Raw genomic sequence first — 6,959 nt, forward strand, 5'->3', positions numbered from 1 at the left:
TATATATATATATATATATATATATATATATATATATATATATATATATATATATATATATATTCATCCCATCCTCTTCCCACAAATCACATACGTGCACATTTCCTTTCGACTACTCACTTTTATCTCCTCCCAACCTTATTTCCCTTCTCTCCCCACATACAAACTCTCAGATGTGACCTTCAATGTCTTTCCTTCCCCCACTTTGGGTTGACAACATAGCTCAGAGATAACACACTAATCTTTTGTTTGTTTGTTCTGAGTTCAATTCCCAACCAGATTATAAATTGTTATCCTGGTGCTTCACGAGTAAGCGGTTGCACCAATCATCATCCATTGGATGGGATGCCAAGTCGGGAACTCATATGCCAGCATTGATTGCTGGTGGATGTTAAAGATCTGACTGTTTTTCACAAATGAAGGCCATTGTGTGCCAGTGTGGTCACCCAATTAAAATTGTTTACTTTTTCACTTTGCTCCTCACTCTGTTTTTCCTGTTGTATGTACTTAAAATAGATGGCTCTTAAAGGAGAATGTGAAAAACCAAACAATAAAAAGTCAATACGGCCCAGTACAAGTCTTAATTAAAGCACTACAGATGTTTAATGATATTTCATCCCTTTCACAAACTCAAACCCACCTCCTGGAGACAAACGTCACAGCATAAACTATAAGGGCAGGAACAGAGCACATACCTCCACCATGCAATGCTTAACCCACGATAACATATCAGGCCCAATAATTGTTTGAAATACCATGTTATATATCGTTTTTGGCTCAATCTCTCAATGGTGAAGAATCACTTAAAAAAAATTCCTCGTGTCCGGATCTTCACCAAAATTGAATCAATTCTTCCTTGTCACACACCCAACGTGTCCACCAAGTTTCGTCCGAATCCGTTCACAACTTTTTGAGATATCGTGCTTTATATCCATTTTGACCCTATCTCTCAATGGTGAAGAATCACTTTTTAAAATTCTAGTCATCAGATCCGAATCTGGATCTACACAAACATCTCATCAGTTCATCCTTATCACACACCGAACCTGTCCACCAAGTTTCATCTGAATCCGTCCACAACGTTTTGAGATATCCTGCACACAGGCAGACAGACAGATAGACAGACAGACAGACACAGACAGACAAACAAACAGGGGTAAAAACATAACCTCCATCCACCTTCAGTGGCGGGGGACTGGAGGTAAAAAGGTAACAACCTTTTAGTACAAAAAATAAAAACACATCCACGTACCTGCTCTACCAATCTCAGCATCTCCCTCTTTTCTTGAATCTACTTTAAAATATTTTTAAAAAGATAAATTAAATAATAATTTTTAAAAACCCCACATTCAGAATTCTGTCATCATTCACCTCTTTGGCAATCTGGAAACTGTATGCCATCTTCCCATGCCATGGAAGTCTGTAGCCTACTTGCCATTGAGCCGTGTAGTTTCGATCAGATCCCGAGTGTAAGAGTGACCTAAAAACTGCCGGCCCGGTGCAGCACCAGAAAAGGGGCACTGCATCTTGGAGGATGTTGTGCTTTGTTAATGGAGACCTGAAACATTTGGTTGGGGTTATTAAAGATCCCAAGCTGCCTTTTGAAAAGCGTAGGCCACGTATACCAGGACCCTGAACAAAATTTCTTATTTCCGCAAGCTGCATAATCAGCACTACCTACAGTCTGTGCTTGTGCTGTAATACAAATACTACACTTTGACCTGCCCTGATGTGTCTCCTATCTCTTGTATAACATTTTTTCTTTCTTGTTCCTTCACTTCCTTTGTCATCTTAAACAGATATGTCGTGAGATTCCAATTAAATCTTATCTTTCCAACTTAAACAACCCTGACTTGTCAGACTTTTTTTCACAAGCGAGGAGGAAAACCTGAACCCTCCCACCTCTTTCCACCACCCACATAAAAAAAAATTTCCCACCTTATCTGAAGTGATAAAATCAGATTGTATTATTACAGGAACTCGAGGTGAATATAAACATAAAAACAGAGGTAAACAAGGAGCAAACAGAATACCCTATCATTACTCTTCACTTTTTTGGGTTCCTTCTGATGACTTCAATGCTGTATTTGGATTTCCGTTTGATGATGTTTGTACCAAATCCTGATGCTGTGTGCGCTGTGCTACCCTGCTGATGGATCTCTGGTGGCTTGTACCTGTTGTCGTGCTTGAGTCTGGAAGTTCCTGCTGAAATCTATCTATCCGGGTTCTTCCCGACATCTTTGTTTCTTTGTTCTTTGTTCCTTTCATACTTCTTTCGCATTTTTTTTTTCACATTCCTCTTTATTCATTCCAATTCTTGCCTTTTTAGGTCATCTCTTTGAGCATGACCTAATAATATTGGTGTTGAGAGGAGAGGTGACGATCCGTCCGTCCGTTCACAATGAAGTTGAAGCGGGAGATCTGGTCATTAGTGATCCTGATAGAGGTCGATGAGACGTACACGATGGTATGACTTTCAAGGTCACCGAAGGTCAAGGTCAAGGTAAGGTCACGAGGCCTTTGAAGTTGCGAAAATGCCGATTTTTAAATTCTATCTCCTCCGCCATTTCTCAAGAGATCTTGAATTTGATTGTGGTAAATGAATCTATGTGACAATATCTAAATTTTGATCGGGCCGGATTTTCGATATTCGCTTTCGTGTCACGTGACTTCAAAGTTGGCAAAAAATGCTAAAATGCCGATTTTCAGGCGAAAATGCCGATTTTCAAATTCTATCTCCTCCGCCATTTCTCAAGCGATCTTGAATTTGATTGTGGCAAATGAATCTATGTGACAATATCTAAATTTTGATCGGGCCGGATTTTCGATATTCGCTTTCGTGTCACGTGACTTCAAAGTTGGCAAAAAATGCGAAAATGACGATTTTCATGCGAAAATGCCGATTTTCAAATTCTATCTCCTCCGCCATTTCTCAAGCGATCTTGAATTTGATTGTGGCATATAAATCTATGGGACAATATCTAAATTTCGTCGGGCCAGATTTTTGATATTCGCTTTCGTTTTCGTGTCACGTGACTTCAAAGTTGGCAAAAAATGCGAAAATGCCGATTTTCAGGCGAAAATGCCGATTTTCAGGCGAAAATGCTGATTTTCAAATTCTATCTCCTCCGCCATTTCTCAAGCGATCTTGAATTCGATTGTGGCATATAAATCTATGGGACAATATCTAAATTTTGTCAGGCCGGATTTTCGATATTCACTTTCGTTTTCCCGTCACGTGACTTCAAAGTTTGCAAAAACTGCCCTACCTTCAGGAGGCTATATATTGTTACGTTTGAGGGGGGGGGGTATGCATTCAAAGGGTAATTAGGATGTTTAATTAGGTATGCCATGCTGTTCGAGTGTACTAGGATCTCGATGTAGTAAGTAGCAATTCAGTGGTGATAAGTTGTCTAGTAAATGTCCATTTCTTCAAGGGGGAAATGGTAATTGTCGCGTAATTAGTTAGGGAAACGGGTTAGGGTAAGTGTGTCTGCGTAAACCCCTTTTAGTATTCCCTGGAGGCTTGCCGTGACGTCACAGGACAGTGCTGCGGATGGCTCCGCCCCGTGATCACGATTGGCGGAAGGCGACGGCGGAGGGCCAATAAAAACGGCTCGATTGGAAGTGACGAGGACTCGAGGATAAAAAGGCTCTGTTCGGGGAAAAGGCGGAAGAGGAAGATCGGTACAGAAAAACCGTTTTGGTGGAGGTTGTTGTGCTGGGAGCGTGCTGTGTTGTTGCGCTGATTCGATCCTGGTTTTCATCGTGTCTCGAGGCCCTGCTGTGCTTCGTGCCTCAGCTCGGTTGGCTCTGGGGTTCTGCTGGCTCTGAGTACGGGATCGAACGGCGGGCGGACCTGCCTCCCTCTCCTGGTCGCAACTTGGCGCCAGAACTGGTTCCCTGGCGGCTGTGAGCGGACTTGGGCCGACACCAGGAGGTCGACAGTACCACGGTGTCTCCTGCCCCTGACGAGCGCAACGCCAGCTCGTCCGACGCCAATCCAGGGACTGTTGCGTCCGCACCACGGGCCAGCCTGACCACCAGGACCAGCTACATTGTGTGTGTGTGTGTGTGTGTGTGTGTGTGTGTGTGTGTGTGTGTGTGTGTGTGTGTGTGTGTGTGTGTGTGTGTGTCTGTGTGTGTGTGTGTGTGTGTGTGTGTGTGTGTGTGTGTGTGTGTGTGTGTGTGGTGTGTGTGTGTGTACCTGGCGCCTTAGAGGGTTTGAGATTTGTATATTCATTGGAATTGTTTGTGTTTTCCCCACGCCCGAACCCACACCACCATCCCATCGAATCGCCCCGGATCCCTCTTCTTGCCGAGTCTTGTTATTTCTGGTTAGAGAAATAAACGTTATCAACTCAGTGAAAAGCGACTCGTGCCACCTTCCTCGTCCCGTTTGCGGTAGAGCGATTAAAACCGCCATCTTTGGGTTATAAATAAATAAACCGCCTCCATCGTTTCAGCTCATTCTACGTTGGCGGGACTGTTCAAGTCCCGTGGACGTCACAATATTTTCTTGCAGAGATGACCGTCACTCCCGCACGGGGGTAATTTTCTTTTATCTCTTTTATTCATAATTTGTCTTTTGTTATCCGTCTGTCTAAGGAGAGGTGAATTCTTACAAACCAAGTTTTCTAAAAGGCTCGCTTGGCTGCACCTGGATGGGTTTGAGGGTAGTGGAGTAGCAGCTGAAACCTGAATCCTATCCAGGTTCCTCCTGATGACTCAATCTTTGCTACTCTTGCTTATTTCAGATCCTTCTGGCGATTCCAATGCAGTATTTGGTCATTCATTTGATTTGTTAATAATTTTTGTGTATAATCTGACAATTTCCCAATACTTCGATATCTGTATCGATCATGACATCGGTGTTATGCATCTCGGCCGATTGTACTGTGTATCCAAGACTTTGTATGTCTGCTTTCTATCCTCTATAACAATTATTTTTACTCATGCCCTGGCCATACGTTGGGTGCATGTATGTTGTGATGATTCAGTCCATGTATTTGTCAGCCAGCAGAATAACTGGACAACTAGGGTGGCTAGAATAGTCAACTTGAGTATAGCTTCATACGTTGAATGTCTGACACGTTCAACTTTGAGCTCACAAGGAAAAAGATGAAACAAGCCGGGAGGCGACGATGGTTCACGAGCGGTATTTGACGATGTTGATTGTTTCAGAAATCAAGGATGAGACAATGTGATAATGTTGACCAAGTTATAAAAATGATCAACATGATGTGGTACGAGTGACAGGTTATTAGCTGCAAAATGTCAAAAACCCGGTTTCGTTCAACAACTTTCAAAATTTGACATTTGAATAACCTTTAAAGGTCACAAAACAATGTTGTGGACATTAAAATAAGGAAACAGGATACGTGCTATAGCTTATTGGAGTTAGTTCGTCGAAGGTCGAAAACCCGGTTCGATTCCCACAACTTTGAAAATTTGACCTTTGTGGCCTTTAAAGGTCAAAGATCAAGGATTATGACCTTTGGTGCAAAACTTCCTCTGGAACATTCCAGGAACAATATAACATCATATAGGCTATATGGCATTTCGCACTCCTCGGATTATCTATACTTTGATTAAATCAGCGTAAAAACAAACTTGAAGGGGGCGCCACGGGCAAGGTGTTCGAGATAGAGCAAAATGGTTTCAAGACTTTAGGTGGGGAATGACCTCAAGATTATGCATAAAAAAATATTGTCATCCTCGCTCTCAAAGTTTGGGCGGTCGTATGATTTTTTGTCAAAATTCGCAATTTTCTAAGTTTTTGACCTTGTGACCTTGACCTTGGGACGAAAATGAAAAATCAGACGACAAGTTTTAGATAATTAATTTTGCTATTCAAATACCGAAGAACCCATTCCATTCAGTAAATTCCCTAGAAGATAGATTTTTAATTTGACTACCCCCTAAAAATGGCTATTTTTTGGGCATGGCTCCACCCACAATGGGCGTAGCCACGCCCTCATCCAGGAAAACACAACTTGACATTGATATCGAACACATAACCAAGTTTCATCAAGATAGGATCAAAGTGCACCGAGTTATGCTCTGGACAGACAGACACACAGACAGACGTGACACAGACATAACGAATATAGTGGTCACTCTGGCTGGCGCTCGTGAACCAATGAATTTGAGTGCAGGAATATATTTACTCACACCACGGCCAAAGTAATGCTCAAACAACAAACGTACGCATTGACTGCAACGCTCAAATGCCGAGCAGAGACAGGAAGCACATAGAAATAGTAATCAGGCACAATTCAAGCTTAAGAGACTCCAGTTGACTTTCACAGGTCAGATGATCTTCAATCAGATCAAAGTCCTCTTCCTAATCTTCATCAACGATCTCTCTGACTCTTTGGAAAACGCCCTTTATCTATTGGCTGATGACTCTGTCACGGCATCATTTTGCCTTCGTTTTTATAACATGTAAATATACTTGAGCTCTGATTAATGGGGGGGGGGGGGGGGATTTCCATGACCGGGTGAGCCGAAAGAAGGATGAGTGGATCAGATGGCGACCGTTTGAATAAGGAGAATCGACTCGGAATCCGAGCGTCTCGATGTCTTTTCTTCCACGCTAAAACTCCACACTCTGCTGTGACATCCGTCATCCTTTTGATAGACAGGTAGCAAATCACTTCCCTCTCTTCAGGCAGTGTCAAAACCACAATCTGGTCAAACACTTGAAATGTATCTTTCAATCCAGAGAAATCTCACACTCACCCTCTCTGAAAGGACCATCTGGCAAAGCATCCCATCTACTTTCTCAACAATCCTCTTGAGGAAGTTGTCACTCAAACAACTGCGTTTCACCATCAGCCATGATCTTTGTTGGGAAAACCACATTTCAAAGTTGTCCTCCAAAGCCAGATGCCGAGTGGGAATTCTGCATCGTACAAAGTCCATCCTTGGCACACATGAACTCCGATCCACCTACA

Source organism: Eptatretus burgeri, chromosome 11 (genome assembly GCF_056783735.1).
Source record: "Eptatretus burgeri isolate ZD-2024b chromosome 11, Ebu_testis_v1, whole genome shotgun sequence".
Taxonomy (NCBI): domain Eukaryota; kingdom Metazoa; phylum Chordata; class Myxini; order Myxiniformes; family Myxinidae; genus Eptatretus; species Eptatretus burgeri.